The following is a 17,485-nucleotide window of genomic DNA, read 5'->3' as shown; positions in this document are numbered from 1 at the left end:
CAATTAACCCTCTACTATCTGTGTTCCATTAATCCTCTACTATCTGTGTTCAATTAACCCTCTACTATCTGTGTTCCATTAACCCTCTACTATCTGTGTTCCATTAACTCTCTGCTATCTGTGTTCCATTAACCCTGTACCATCTGTGTTCCATTAACTCTCTACTATCTGTGTTCTATTAACTCTCTACTATCTGTGTTCCATTAACTCTCTACTATCTGTGTTCCATTAACTCTCTGCTATCTGTGTTCTATTAACTCTCTACTATCTGTGTTCTATTAACTCTCTACTATCTGTGTTCCATTAACTCTCTACTATCTGTGTTCCATTAACCCTGTACCATCTGTGTTCCATTAACTCTCTACTATCTGTGTTCCATTAACCCTGTACCATCTGTGTTCCATTAGCCCTGTACTATCTGTGTTCCATTAACACTCTACTATGTGTTCTATCAACCCGCTACTATCTGTGTTCTATTAACCCTCTAATATCTATGTTCTATTAACCCTCTACTATCTGTGTTCCATTAACCCACTACCATCTGTGTTCCATTAACCCTGTACTAGCTGTGTTCCATTAACCTTCTACTATCTGTGTTCCATTAACCCACTACTATCTGTGTTACATTAGCCCTGTACTAGCTGTGTTCTATTAACCCTCTACTATCTGTATTCAATTAGCCCTGTACTATCTGTGTTCCATTAACACTCTACTATGTGTTCTATTAACCCGCTACTATCTGTTTTCTATTAACCCTGTACTATCTATTTTCTATTAACCCTCTACTATCTGTGTTCCATTAACCCTGTACCAACTGTGTTCCATTAACCTGGGCAGCACAGTGGTGTAGTGGTTATCACTCTCGCCTAGCAGTAAAAAGGGTTGCTGGTCCCAATCCCAACCACGACACTACCTGCCTGGAGTTTGCATGTTCTCCCTGTGCCTGTGTGGGTTTCCTCCAGGTACTCCGGTTTCCTCCCACAATCCAAAGAAATGCAGGCAGGTTAACTGGCTTCTGTCCAAAATTGGCCCTAGTATATGAATGGGGACCTTGGATTAGGGGCTCCTTGAGGGTAGGGACCGATGTGGGTGTGCAATGTACAGGGATAGGGACAATTGTAGACACTCACTCAGGTTGAATTGGATGGACTGGTGTCTTTATTCAACCGTACTAACTATGAAACTATGAAACCCTGAACCAACTGTGTTCCATTAACCCTGTACTAGCTGTGTTCCATTAACCCTCTACTAACTGCATTCCACTTGCCCTGTCCTATCTGTGTTCCATTAACCATCTACTCTCTGTATTCCATTAGCCCTGTACTATCTGTGTTCCATTAATCCTCTATTATCTTAATAGAATGCTAACCCTCTATTCTCTACTTTCTATTAACCCTCTGCTATCTGTGAGGGAGGGAAAAAGGCCTTTCATAGAGCCCCAGCTACTGGTACCACTGATTTTGTGACAGTGGCTGCGAGAGCGCAGCGAGGTATGAGCACTCATAAGATGTTCCATCAGCCACGACATAGGGTAGCAGATGTGTTGCTAGACCAAGTGAGAAAAATTAGCTGCACACCAACATCCGTCCAACAGGTTTATTGAAAGACTGCCATAAGGACTAAAACAATGAATCAAGGGGCGCAGATGATTCACACATACATTGTGCTTCTTCAAAAGCCAAAGGAAGACTGACCTACTGAACCTCTAAGTAGAGGACACTCCTACCCCACACAGTTTACAGGCATGGCTGGTAACAGAAATATCTGTTATATAGATGTGTGTCTTACCGGTTAAGTGCTATTTGTTGAGACTGCCCTCTATAGGAAACCCCTGTAAGGCAATACATTGCTCCTAGCCCGGTAAGGTCATCCCAAGCATACCACCGGGGTGTCCCTGTAGGACAGTTTCTGTGTGTTAGACGTATTTGCAGTAGCGATTTGAAATTTGGGACAGAGGCTGCTTTCATTTTTTATTTCCTAGCTAGGGGATACCCATGATGGATGAGAGAGAGGGCATTACAAATAGCAAGGAGCAGAAAGAGGGAAGACTGGTTAAGTCAGAAGAAGAACAAGGTGGAGCCTTGTAATGGCAAACTGACCCATTCTACTACCTTCAGGGCGGAATTTGCCCAGGTTAGGGATATTATTGTTAAGTATTTGCCCATCCTGAATGTCGATACAACCTGTGCAGACATTCTTAAACAGGGGATCAATATTGTATTTAGAAGAGCACCAATGGTAGGTCAGTCATTATCTCCAAGTTTTTTCAAGCCTTGCAAACAAGTCATTCACGTGTCTGCACTTTAAAGGACATTTTAAATGTGGAGCCCATGACTGGCCATGTTGTAGCCATATTTGGGGGGGAGGGGGCAATAGTTTTCAGGCCACAACTACCCAGAAACAATTTGACATCTCATCTTTTTACAACTGTAACACCAAATATGAGGTTTACCTGATCACGTGCAATCTGTACCAGATACAATACATAGGTAAAACCACAAGAAGGTTGAGGGACCTTTTTTACAAACATGTATATTGTTCTCAAAAATAAAAATACCAATGTAGCCATTTCAGGGAATCTCATAATGGTTATACCTCTGCTATGAAGGTTCAGGTTGTTGAAAAAATCCACACTTCCAAGAGAGGTGGGGATATTTTCCATATTTTATGCCGAAGGGAGGTGTTCTGGATTTTTTTGCTCCAGACCTGCATTTCCTCTGGCTTAAATTTTGAGTGGAATGTAAGCCATTTGTATAACTAAGAAGTAGCATATATAATATGGTGTCTCCACACTCTAACTTCCTGTTCATTTGTCCCCCAGGAGCCCTTTGGCTATTTGCCTACATATACTTTTATGTCTGGGGTTGTGATCAGGTAGGTTCAGGAACTATTTAGAATATGGTTTTATTAGGTTGTTATTTAGCCCTGTACTTACTATATTCAGTTCTGCCACTTATATTTATCAGGGCGGTTTTCACATGTCCCCACATAAAACATTCCTGCCTATTTCCTTTTCGTATTGTGCTGACGTTTGGTGGATACTATATATCACATGCGTCTCTTTGCAATTTGTTATCACTTTAGGAGACGCATGTGTTTTGGTGTCCTCCATACAAGAATGTTTATTCACTTTTCTGTGTAATTTTTGTGTGGTGATTTTTTTTTTTAATGTGGTTACTTTGGCTTTACACACATTTGTTCACAATGTTTTTAGATTTGCTTCTCAAGATAAGGGGAGAGCTGATTACACCACCCTATACCTGTGTTGGGTGGGAGTGCCCTCTACATAGAAGGTTGGTAGGTCAAACCTCCTTTGGGTTTTGTAGAAGCACAATGTATTTGTGAAACGTCATCGCCCCTTGGTCCATTGTTTTAGTCCTGGTGGCAGTCTTTCAATAAACCTGTTGGACAGATGTCGGTTAATTTTTTTCACTTGGTCTACATGTTCACAGTTGCGAGCCGGAGCTAGCACCCAACCCTTCCTTTTTGGTTGCTTATTATACTCACTTGGAACAGCAATCTGTTTCATTTCTCCTAAGTGCGTCGCTAGGGACAGGTCACATCACTGGAACAGCAGATGGCAGCAGAGACAGCAGACCCAGGACTGGGCAGCAGGTGCTTGACAGGCAGCTGACAGGTAGCAGGTACAGAAGGACTGACAGCACTCAGCAGGTGAAGGACCAGCAGGAACCAGGTAGCATTCAGGGCAGGGCCGGTGAATTACTGGAGATGAGCTAGGTCAGCAACAGACAGTCAGATACAGGCACGAGTGGTCAGGATACAAGCAGAAGTCAGCAACAAAGAATCAAGCAGATGAGCAGGAGGCAGAGCAGATGCAGAGACAGGCCCAGGACAATAACAGGAGTCAAACACAGGAACAGACACAGGGACACAGGTAATAGCTGTAGATCGGACAGCAATGGGCTGATAGAACTGCTGCAGTTTAAATAGTCCCATTGGCTCTAACATTAGTGGTGAGCGCGTGAAAATGTGCACGCATCTGCACAGAAAAATTGGCACCTGCACATCTGCACCTGTACACCCATGTACATCTTGACTTGAGGCTTCATCCGTATTATGGCTAGTGCCTTCCTTACAGTTCCATCAACCCTCTCTACTGCATATGTTCCAGTAATTCTCCTACTGTCTGTATTCCATTAACCCTCCACTCTCTGAGTTCCATTAACCCTCTACTTTTGGAGTTCTCTCTGCTCTTTGTGTTCCACCATCTCTGATCTCTGTGTTCCTTCAAACCTCTATTTTCTGTGTTTCATAAATCCTCTCTGACAAGCCAGTGCTAAGTATCCACCTAAACACAGCACTGCAAGTTGCTTCTTTTTAAGGGTTGAACAAGATGTTATTTTAAGCCTCTCTTACAATCTTTAGATGTTACTTCAAAGGGTTTACTATTTTATTACAAATTGAAAAACAAACAAGCCTCAAATTATAGCAGCAGAGTGCAATGGTAGTGAATTCTAGGGACATTTTTTTTTTCAAACAGGCGAATCTTGCTTTTGACTGTTGCAAAAGGGCAAATGACAATGATTGCAAGAGTATTAGATGTCCCTTACTTCACTCCCTCCCAGTGGCGTAACTAGAACCTTCAGGGCCCCGATGCAAGAAACTATGAAGGGCCCCCCTGAACTCCAGCCAGGGCCCTTCCCTCCGAGTCCGGCGGTGGAACTCCAGGGCGTGGTCACAGGTATGACCTTTGTGAGCCCTGTAGTTCCATCACTGGCATCAGTAGTTTTTTTTTATTAGTTTTTTATTTTTAGGTGCCCCATTGGGGGACTGTCCCTAGGCAGGATGGGGTCCCCGTCCCCAGAAGAGATGAGGTCCTTTTCTCCAGGGCAGATGAAGTTACTACCCCCAGATGAGAAGGGGCTGGCAGACAAGCCTGCAGTGTCCTCCGGGGAGCCGTCTCTCATAGGGCTGCACTGCATCTGGGTGCTTAAAGTTTGTTTACCCGGGAGAAGTATGCAGTGCAGTGTGGGCCGGACTCAGGGGGGGCGGGACTCTGGCTGGGGAGAACATACATCAGACTGAGCGGCAATGCATGGAGCAGGAGAGGGGTACTCTGAGGCGACGGCCGAGGACACAGGTCATGCGGGGAATGAACAACTAAAGAGCAGCCAGTGCGATAGTCGAGCATGGAGCTCTGCTAGTCACCCTCCACCTCCAGCCACCCATGTGCATGGTGCGCTGGTACCCCTAGCTGCCTATGCTGCTGCCGGCCATATGTAGAGGGGGCTGCATGGACCCCCTGATTCACAGGGCCCAGTTGCGGTCGCGACTGCTGCACCCCCTATAGTTACGCCCCTGCTCCCTCCCCCTCTCCAATTCTTCCTTGCATTCTTCCTTCCTTCTTCTGTTTTTCTCAGTGAAAACCCAACATTTTGGATTTTCCTTTACTTTCAGTCTCAGTGACAATGATTATCAGGATTACCAGAAAGGGTGAGCCTCTTGTGAAAAGACACAGAGAGCAAGAAAAATAAAAAAATAAACTTACAGGGGTTCCAACCCTTCACTACTCTATCCAAAACAATCAAAAACATTTTTACCCTTTAGATACACTAGAGGGCTAGAATTCCCATTTGCAGGATGTAGGTTATGCAGAAAATGTATGTAAAGGTGAGCAGATGTGGTCAGTGCTCAACAATATCAGCAGACAAATCTATGATAAAACTTTTTATTCGCCATCTCCAAATGATGGATGTACAAAGCAGCACAGACATAGTGGGTCTCTATTAAAACCATATTAAAAATAGGTGAATGTCGCTGAGATCTGGTTTCACATTGAAGAATGGGAAATCCAGATGTGCAAGGCTCAATCCAATGATCTTGTGTGCAGTGAATGTAGTAAAATTACAGGGAACATTCTGATCGGCTTTCAGTGGCCCATTCTCTACATAATAACTATGCTACTTAGTATTCTGAAGCAATATTAATATTTGTATCATACACATATTTTTTTATTTTTTTTTTAGATCCTCCATGAGCGTATTTCACTCCACAGTTATTTCAGTTTCCATTTCTTTCCTCCAGAAAAGCTCATTTTTAAAAGTAAACTAAAAGTATGCAAAATATACAGTATAATTGCTACACAAGCCACATAGCAATTGACAGAAAACTTGTTGTGAAAAATATAGGGCAGCTGATGTACTTATGATAATTCTAGTAGTTTGGATTTGGTGCTGGCACACTTACGTTAATGCTTTCTTTGCCCTAAAAGAAGTATGCCAATATGGACAACCAGAGAAAAATCATAAGGCCTTATCTTCATTTGCAGGGCTCTGCTGCCCATTAGGCCCATTGACATGGCTGTCTCAGTTGGCACTTATGGAGGCATGGTGGGGGAGGGGAGGTGGCACTGAGGACAGGGTGTCTATATGTCTGGATGTTTAGCCCTGTTTATTTTCAGCCCCTGAGCCGCTCAGCACTAGACATGTGCCGTTCATTTCATTCCAAATAAATATTCAGACAAATGTTTCATTATTCGGAGATTCGGATATATGCGAATACCCGAATTACAGTATACACTAAGTTTATAAAATGTTCCGAATAATGAAATTAAATTCGTTCGAATTTACAAAATTTTAATCGATTTTTACATTGAATTCCAGTTGAATTCAAACTGTAAACATGTTTCTGAAATTAAAGACTGTGTATGTTATTAGAGTACCATTTCGAAATAATGCTGTTTTAGTTAAGCCAAATGTGATTTAAAGAGAGTAATTTTTCTTTTGTTTGTTCACTTTGCCACATCCTAATCAAATTTTTTTTTTACGTTTTCGATTCGGCTGATTCCAAATTTATCGTTTCAAATGTTTCAAATTAAAAAAAAAATCTGTAAATTCGAAGAAAATTAAAAAAAGACATAAATTTATAATTCCGAATACAAATTGAACGAATCATCCGAATTTAACAAAACTAGTAATTAACAAATCTAAACAAAAACATTTTTTTTTTGTCTACACAGCACCATTGGTTGTCCTTTTGCCATCTGCACCATAACAATCAATGGAGCTGTGCAGTCCACTTGTAAGAGTTCTAACAACCAATGAAGCTATGTGGCCACCAACATGCAGCACCAACAAGGTGGAGTGGGGGGGTGACAAAAATGGCCACCTCAGACATCATCCAGAGAATGGCAGACAGCCCTGTTTATCTGCATACTTATTCTGCATCAGTGGCCTAAAATGTTGTAGCCACCAAGTTAAAATGACAGCCAGGAATCAAATATATTTTCATAGGGGAGGTCAATAATGACAGTATCATTGTTATTTTTCTGAGAGTTTGCTTTAATGTTAAAAAAAAAATACCTTTGCATTTCAATCTGTACCTGCAGCAATTTCCATAAACTGTCACGAAATTTAAACATTACTTCCATTCCCAATGACAACCTTGAGACGAAATGTTCTCAGAAATGTATGCTTGTGTGGTTGTCTTACTGACTATGACTAAGCAATATGATACAAACCAACTTTTTCAGCTTCCCCTGTAATAGGGATATAGGCTCTATTCACACCAGGAAGTGCAACCGAGAGCACACATTTCTTTTCGCATTTCTGCGAGTTCCTATGCATCGTCTTTAGGACAGCCCATTATTTTCAACAGGTTACTCTATGCATGAGAAATTCACCAAAAAGTGTCTGCACCATTTTCAAAAGTCACACTACATAAACCGATTCAGCCCCGGAAGATTTTACCCCCTTCCTGACCAGAGCACTTTATGCGATTCGGCACTGTGTCGGTTTAACTGACAATTGCGCAGTCGTGCTATGTTGTACTCAAACAAAATTGACGTGCTTTTTTCCCCCACAAATAGAGATTTCTTTTGGTGGTATTTGATCATCTCTGAGGTTTTTATTTTTTGTGCTATAAACAAAAAAAGAGCATCAATTTTGAAAAAAAAACCACAATATTTTGAACTTTTTCCTATAATAAATATCCCCATTTTTTTTAAAAAAAGCTATTTTTTTCTCAGTTTAGGCCTATATGTATTCTTCTACATATTTTTGGTAATAAAAATTGTAATAAGTGTATATTGATTAGTTTGTGCAACAGTGTCTACAAAATAGGGGATAGATTTATAGCATCTTTATTATTATTATTATTTACTAGTAATGGTAGTAACGATCTGCGTTTTTTATTGGGACTGCAACATTATGGTGGACACATCGGACAATTTTGACACATTTTTGGGACCATTGCCATTTATACAGGGATCAGTGCTATAAAAATGCATTGATTACTGTAAAAATGTCACTGGCAGGGAAGGGGTTAACACTAGGGGGCGATCAAGGGGTTAATTGTGTTCCCCAGTGTGTGTTCTAACTGAAGGGGGGAAGGGACTGACTAGGGGAGATGACAGATCGCTGTTCATACTTTGTACCGGGATCTCTTGCCATGTTATTTGCGATCACGGGAGCCTGGCGGTCATCGAGACTGCAGGGCACTCGCATTTGCTCTGGGGGCAAGCTGCGCGCACGCCCATAGTGGCCACCAGAGGGAGTGACGTAACATAATGGCGGTTCGCGCAGCCGAGCCATGCTGCTGCAGTACAACTGTGGCAGCTGGTCAGCAAGCAGTTAAACTGCATGGTACAGCTGTAACAATTAATGGCACTGCTGCACATTTACAAAGGAGCAGCACATTTTTATGCGTTGCCGGTGTGATGGATCAGATAAAATGCCCATTTTCTATTTAATTTTTTTTATACAACAAAGTCTACAAAGTCTATATTTTTGCATATAAAAGTGCTTTCTTATTGCTTGCTCAAAATGGCCGCTAGCAGCACCCCTCCCATCGAGTGAAGAATGCGTAACTAAGATGACACCCGAGATGATGACACCTAGATCCTGGAGGAAGTTTACCTTACATGGACATGACCAATCAGAAACTACAAGTATCTAGATAACGCTATGCTAATGATGAAATCCTTTACAGCACTAGTTGCTCACCTATAAAACCCCATGTATCCGGAAACAATAAAGGAAGTATCACATATCTGAGCACGGTTTCAGTGTGGTTCTTCTTGTTCATGCACCAAATTTTATAGGTCTAATCAGGGCGGGGACAGATACTCACCAGACAATTGGTCTGATACATTTCAGCTGGTGCCTAATGTGGGGCCCGGGTTGTAAACCAACGGACAGCCGATATCATGGCTGCCGGTGATCAATAGAGACAGGTAATTGCTTGCCCGGGGTCTAATTTGTATCGAACCTGCACCTGAGTATCTGTTGCCCAGTTTGTGTCTGTATATATGTGTTGGTTGTCAGAGAGAAAAAGAGAGACCGGGAGAGTGGGTGGTTGCACAGAAGGACTAATTTGACATGGAAACTCTCCTGCCAGTGGCAGCGAGGTGTGCGCTTCACAGACAAGAAATGTCGGGTGCATGTCATGGCTGGTGGCAGCGCGGGGATTCTGTGAAATCCGCTCCTGAGCATCTCTCTCCTCCTGTGGCACTAATTAGTATGTCATGTCCTAAATGTGTATGTGGATTAATATTTGGTATTCATGAGGGTGGTTGCGGTCTGTTGAGAGTAAAAGTATTAGGATATAGTCAGGAACTGTTAGGACGCCACCCGCTGAAACCCAAAAGCCCTGAGGTCTTAATCCTCCTCCTTAATGTCCACTACCCGGTCAAAGAGGGTATAGGAAAGTCGATACAGCAGATAGAAATAGAGGCTGAGCGGGAAGGGCACGGTATCGAGAGGTGCACCAGTCATTGGAATGGGCAGAAGAGTGTGAGGAGCAGAGAAAGACCGTGTAAGAAACCTCTGGTTTTTGCTGGGAGGGCCACGGAAGAGGAGAGAAGATGGGACAGAAACTAGTTAAGTAAGAGAAGGGAGCTTCAGCATATGACCTAGTGGCAGAAAGAGAGGGGGTGCATGTGAAGAAATTGAGAAAATTGGCAAAAGTATGTGGGATGATCGTGAGTGGAGGCCGGCTACAGCCGGAAGAATGGCAGAGAATAATGAGAGAAAAGAGAGGCGTTCTGCTGAATAACAATCTACTGAAAACAGCGGAAATCCTGGTATAATGTGGCAAAGGCCATCCACAGAGAACAATGGATAGAGCAGGAGGTGCAGCAGGGGAAACTGACGGTATATGTGCTTACAGTAAATGAGCGTGACCTGACATACACACTATATGAAGCACATGGCGGCCTCCATTTGGTAGGTAAAAAGGAAGAGTTTGTGGGACTTTAAATGAGGGAACGCTATGTTAGGAGAAAAGAACAGCATAAAAATGAAATTACAATACATGATTTATTTATTACAATCTAGAATACATATCAGATATTTTTTTTTAAATAGATAGGCAGTCACCAGACTTACACTAAATACCATTTACCCCATCCACGGTCATGGCTTCCTCTCCTTCTCAGACACCATGAAGTCCATGCACAGCAGGTGGATGAAGCAGTAGGAGAACAGCCAGGTGGACAGAGTCAGGCTGCAGCATGATCCAACAACAGCCATCTTTCTTCTCCCAGCTCAGGCTCCCAGCTCAGGCTGCATGGCAACTCTGCCTCTGCACATGTCACCGCCGGAGACTGCACACTCATTGGCTGCTGCCAACTCCTCCTGCATCCTCCTTCACTCCTCTACTCCTCTCCGCTGCCTATCCACTCCAACCACTGCTGCACACATTACACAAGTGGGTGGGCTCAGGCGCACCCTTTTTTAAGCCAATTAGAGCCTCAGGCTCTAATTGTGTGCTTCTCAAAAAAAAAAAAAACATTGAAATCCATGCGTCCGACACAACGAGTCTGTCTGAGCAAATCTGAGACAGTTGGTAAGTTTGACATACTATGTGAAACAAACGGGTTGCACTGTTAATGTATATATTACACAAAAACCTAACCAGAATGGAAATCTGGAGGGGCATTGTCCTATAAATACTATGATATAACACTCTATGCTAGGAGTGTGTGGGGGCAATAATGATGCTATAAAAATACAAGTGAAGTGAATCAAAAAGTGTATTAAACCTACAAATAAACAACCTTGAATGTGATCTCAGGCCACATATAGTCGCCAAAACTCAAAGCATAAGTGTATATTTCTTTTTGAACTTTCAAAATTTTAACATACATTATTAAACAGACATTTCTTCCGAGGCCCAGCCTCTCTCCCCATTACTTCCCACTCCTTGAGTGGGCGGTGTGGCTGATATACAGAGCAGGACTTACCATTGGGCTTGACTGGGCTCAAGCCCATGGGCCCCGCCTAATAGGGGGCCCCGCCGAGATACATAGCCAAGTGTACTCGGCTTGGCTCCTCTCACAGTCCCGCCCTATGATGGACATAACACAGGGACTGGGCGTGACTGTGAGCTGAGCCAAGTACACTCGGCTCCGCTCGGGACTGCAAGAGGAACCAAGAGCCGCCGAGAGGACCCCAGAGGACACGGGAGCCCCCAAGAGGACCCAAGAGCCGCCAAGAGGACCCCAGAGGACACGGGAGCCCCCGAGAGGACACGGGAGCCCCCAAGAGGACCCGAGAGCCGCCAAGAGGACCAGAGAGCCGCCAAGAGGACCAGAGAGCCGCCAAGAAAACCAGAGAGCTGCCGAGATACACAGGACTCTGTATCTCGGCAGCGCCATTTTTAAACTTCAAGACTGCAATGACAAGGCTGCAAATGACACTGAGGCAAGGCTGCAAATGGCAATACTACACGACAAGGCTGCAGATGACACTGGACAAGGCTGCAGATGGATGGGCAAGGCTGCAAATGGACACTGATAAGGCTGCACTGATGGACAAGGCTGCGGATGGACACTGATAAGGCTGCATTGATGGACATTTAAATGTAAGTTTTTTTCCCTTAAACTTCCCTCCTAAAAGTTTTTTTCCTTAAAATTCCCTCCTAAACTTGGGGTGCATGTTATACGCCAGAGCGTTATACGCTGATAAATACGGTAATGTATAGAAGGTAGGACCCGAAAGTGACCTGCTGATATACTATAGATGTTTTGGGTATTGCCTGGGAAGGGTGGGTAACCTATGAAGTGGTCTGACTAAGGTTCTGTTTATATCAAAGTTCCCAACCCATGCACTTCGGCCTCACTACTCCATACATTCGTCTCAATCCCTCATCTTTCATTCTCTCATATTCTGCTTATTTTTGGGTCACTACTCGTCATTTTCATATTTCTCTGCACTAGTAAGATTTACACATCGATCCCTTTTACTACCCGCCAAGTTTTCCAAATCAGGTCATATTTCTTTAATGACCCTTGCTTTATATATAGTGATTTCTCCTTAAGGATTACTCCAGTCATACTATTTAACCATTCCCCGCTGGATGGTGGTGACGCCGATTGCCATCTCCGAGCAATCAGAATCCTAGCTTGGAATAGGCATCTCATCACTGCTAGCTGCCTATTTCCTGGATATCCCACTCCCTCCAGTAATCCTAGTAGGCAATGTTTTGCCTCCAACTCAGTGGAGGTTCCAAATGATTCCCGTCACCCCCGTCCAGTAGCGAAACAACTTCGGGCACCTCCAAAACATATGGTACACATCCGCCTCTAACTCCCCACACCTAGGGCATCTTGAGTCTGGCCAGCAGCTGAACTGGCATAGTTTTCGAGGGGTATAGTGGGTTCTGTATAGCAAGAACAAATGTGACATCCTCTGAGAGGGGGAGAGCGAAACCAGTGGGGCCAGTTCCAAGATTCTCTTCCACTGCAGTTCAGAGATGTCTCCTGCATCTTTTTCCCATTTTCTCCTGTACAAGGGGGATTCCATCCCTCCCATTCTGTCGGTATATTTCTGAAATTACTCCTTTCCCTGACTCTGCATTGATTATTTTTTATTACATTCATCAATGTTTACATTATCTCTTATGTGCTGCCAAGCTGACATATATGTATCCATTATGTTTATACCATGTGTGCATGTATGTATATATATATATATATATATATATATATATATATATATATATATATATATATATATATGAAAGTACTTTTTTACTAGTGTTACAAATAAAAAATGTTTACTAAATACTCTACCTCCACAAGTCAATTGCTTCATTTAAAGTCCCACATTCCATTTTTATGTACTCACATTTAAGGTTGGAGCAGTATTTTCTGGAAAGATTCACATTTACAAGATATTAAAAAGCGTATTAAGTCTCAAGCAGGTGGCGACTTTCCAGGTGGTCAACTGTGAGAATGACCCTCTGGGTGGATGTGATGTAAGGTGCTTGGAACCAGGAAGTTAACCAGAGGAACACCAGGAAGAGCCAACAGAAGCATCAGACTACGGGTATATCACATGGATGAGAACCACTGTGGACCTTTACATAGTCCTTGAGAACAGTCTAAAAAGACTCTCTCTTTTTATGTAGTTTATTACTCAATGCCTATTGTTATTTTTGGTAGTTGCACTAGTACCCCCTTTTCTTGTGCCTGCTTAAATTTTGGGTGTTAATGCCCTTTACAAAATCTTTTTTAGCCATTTTAGGATGGGGGACCTATTACTCCACTGTCTTACACCAAATTAGGGGAATATTTTCTCCCACTGACCAGCAGTAAGGGGGGACAATATTACTGACCATTGCCTTCTGTATACAGTGCTGTATACTACATCCAAAAAGCAAAAATGTGGCCACTGCCCCCACCATTAACTGGTCTTTGTAGCAAGGAGCACTGGAAGGGCAGCGTATGTCAAACAAATACAAAGGGATTTCCAATCTAAAACTTAGCAACCAGCCAGAGACCAACTGAATTGAAGCATCTAACAATATGCGTTAAGAACAGGGGTTTGCAGGCCCCACCAAGGCCCCCGGTTTTCTGCAGTCTTTAACTTCTGTGAGTCTCCACAATGGAAGTGCATACATTTATAATGAATAGGTAAGGGACAGGTGAGCCTGGAAGGAGCCCATCCCTCCTTAAAGGAACAGTGGCACACTGAACGCCCAGCACATAGCACTATGGCAGCGTTGCCGGACCAATATATTAAAAATGCAAAAAAGTGGTCACGGCCCCTACCTATAACTGGTTTTTGTAGCAAAGAGCATTGGAGGGGTGACATATGTCAAACAAATACAAAGAGATTTCCTAGCTCAAACTTACTAACCACCCAGTCACTGGCTGTTTGGTAAGTATGAGCTTGGAAATCTCTATGTATTTGTCTGTATAATACATAGTCCTGACCTCTGCACTGTCTTCACTATATTGTACAATTTTACTCCTGACCCCTTCAATGTATTACCTATAGTGTACAAATTATCCTTACCCTGCACTGCGTTTACTATATTATACAATATATTCCTGACTCAGCAAACAACAGCTGTTGTAGATTATACTCCTGACCCTGTACTGTATACATTAGGTTCTGTGTTATACTCCTGACCCCAACACTTTATATGCTATGTTGTAAATTATACTAGTGAACTGCATTCGTTACGTTGAACTTTATATTATTCTGAGTAAGAGTTCTTACTAGCTTTATTACACCGAATTTTTGCCACCTACAAAAACCTTTAAGCCATCCCCAACCACAAAGGGTGTCATGGCACTCAGCAGGCCCTAAAGAGGGTTGAGGTGCAGGGTCCAAGGAAACCCCAATTTCAGATAACCCCACAAGGAATAATGGACTTTGGATGGATTCCAGTTTGCAGCCCTTTGCTACACTTGGACTAGAAAATCAGTAGGCAGAAAGGAAATGTGGTACACAATCACAGGATGAACTGGCCACACAAGAACAGGTCAGCTTCTGTGCTTTGTGCAGTCAGTTTAGAACAAGGAAGAAAGGTGACTGGCAGGATCAATCAGGTACTTAAAGGGGTTGTAAAGGTAAATGTTTTTTCACCTTAATGCATTCTATGCATTAAGGTGAAAAAACATCTCACAGTGCCGGCGCCCCCAGCCCCCCCGTTTTACTTACCTCACCCCTCGAAAGTCCCACGCTCGCTCCCGACTTCCTCTTCACCACTCAGCCTGGCCGCTGATTGGCTGGAGCGAATGGACTGAAGGCAGCGCAGCCATTGGCTCGCGCTGCTGTCAATCAGATCCAATGACGTGGCGCGCGGGGGGGCGGGGCCGTGTGATACAGCGAGCCGCTATAGCCGCCGGCTGTATCACGGGAGCGCGCCCGCAGGTGCTTCTCACCATGCGAGGGAGCTCGCATGAACGTGAGAAGCACCTGTGGGAAGAAGCAGAGACAGCCGCCGAGGGAGCCCAGAAGAGCAGGTTCAGGGCCACTCTGTGCAAAACTAGCTGCACAGTGGAGGTAAGTATAACATGTTTGTTATTTTAAGAAAAAATAAATACCTTTACAATCCCTTTAAGATGGACAAAGTGCATATGATTTATAAAATACACATATGTGAACACACATATATAAAAAAAAAATATTTTGAGTAAAATAATTTACCTTCATTCCTTTACCTTCATGTCCTGCAGGGAGCTATGCTTCCAACAGATTATGCACACTGTGGAGAGCTCTTCATTGGCTGGCACCTGATATTTCCCTTCAAGCCCTTTTGTTTTATAGACAGGAATATGCCTATTGCGTGGAAAAGTTGTTTACAGCATAAAGATTAATCTTACTACTTTGGAAACCATGGAAATCCTGTTGGGGTCACTGGTAATTGTCTTACCCTTTTATGCTTTGGATACACCATGTTTTATTTTTATGACCAGTTTTCTGCGTTTTCTATAATATACTTTAAAGCAAAAAATGCCTTAGCATTGCTTTTCCTTTATTTTGTTTTGTGGTGTTCTTCTTTCTGTTATATTAGCAAAACAGTCATTATGCAATGACTTTATATTTTACCTTTAGTCTATATTAATGGCAAACCTTCAGTCAGAGACCAACAAATTCAATAGTAATAACAATAAACAAGGTACGTTTCAGATATGTCCAGTTACAAATCAAGATAGTAAAATGTACTGTTCAGCTTCACTATAAAGTTCTGTTGCAGATAGCTAAATGACTGTATTTATACATTACCACTTCTATTAAAAATCCAAAAGACAATGGTTTGTGAGGCCCTGGAATTCATGCCTTATTATCATATGGTCAACTGTACATCCTGAGTTACTGATCTATAGAAAGAATATGAGATTTCTACATTAAAAGTTTATTATGTTTAATATATCTTGAAAAGTTCCACTCTACCTAAAACTTTTGACAGCCATTATTTCATATAGTTTTTTTCCCAATTTCAACTTCACAGCTCAACTTCATGGGATCCCATGAAAAAGAAGCACTGTAAGCCACTGTGTGCATATCACCTAGCAGCTCCAAATCTATCACAGTGTGCAAGCTCGCCCAGCCCGGGTCGGCAATCCGTCAATTGCAGTCCTGGGGGTGGACCACGAGCAGATGGACCGTGAGCAGGTGACTGGTGGATCACAAAGAGATACCGAGGTTGCCGATACTGTTTCCCCCAACAGCTTCTGACAGCTTCTGAGCAAGCAGGAACATGCTCAACCAATCCCAGCCTGCAGAGACAGCCCCCCGCACCGTTCTTACGTGCATCTGTGGGGTGGGAAAAGCCATGGAAATAGGAGGGTCCTCTCTTAACGGAAAATGCCCAAGCTACACTTGCTGCAGTGCGCACCTCCGCACCGGCCCTCCCCCGCGATCCATCCAAGGAACTTGAAGGTAATATGTGAGAGGAGGGCCGGTGGGAATCAAGACATTCAGCTCTGCCATGACAGCTTCCCTGCCTCACTCTGCATAATTAAAGAACTTTTGTTTATTCCTGACCCCCCAAATACTATACCGTCCTAACCTCCCTGCAACATCCCCTCCTGACCCCCCTGTACCCTGCCCTCTTGAGCCCCCAGTACCACGCCCAATGCTGTATCCTGGTCTAGGCAGCACTTTGCAGGTGGACCTGAACGGACACTCCATAGACCTCCGACCCGCTATGATCCGCTAAAGTGTGACAGAGGAAAACCCTATTTTTCCATCCATCTGCGGATTGGATGAAAACGAACTCTACGGTCCATCTTCATCCGATCACCCATAGAGGAGAGCGGTGCTCTGAGTGAGTGAGTGAGTGAGTGAGTGAGTGAGTGAGTGAGTGAGTGACTTGAATAGCGCTACCTATGCGAACTGAGCATCTGATGGGTCGGTCCCTGCACAGTGTGCAGAGACTGACCTGTCATCTGCCTGCTCAGTGGGGAATGACGGAGCGATCCCCCAGCTGAGCAAAGCAGAGCCCATACACGGACACGTCCCCTACTGTTAGTGCAGCGCCAGTCTTATGGGGCATACTGGGCTGAGAGGCAAATTAGTCTAGTGCCCACATAGATCGGCCGCACTGCTTCTGTTATGCGGGCGTCCGGCATTCTGCATCTGTGGGGGAGGGGGGCGCTACTTCTAATTTTGTCTGTCCTATCATCCTGGACCACAAACCTTCCTCACTGTGCTGTTTTCTGCTTCACCATTGGCATGGTTATATCTTCTTAGTCCTCTCCATAAGGTATTAGAAATTTGTGCTTAAA

Source organism: Lithobates pipiens, unplaced genomic scaffold (assembly GCF_037356315.1).
Source record: "Lithobates pipiens isolate NorthernLeopardFrog02 unplaced genomic scaffold, aLitPip1_a1.2 Scaffold_8, whole genome shotgun sequence".
NCBI lineage: Eukaryota > Metazoa > Chordata > Amphibia > Anura > Ranidae > Lithobates > Lithobates pipiens.
Note: the sequence above shows the minus strand (reverse complement) of the source record.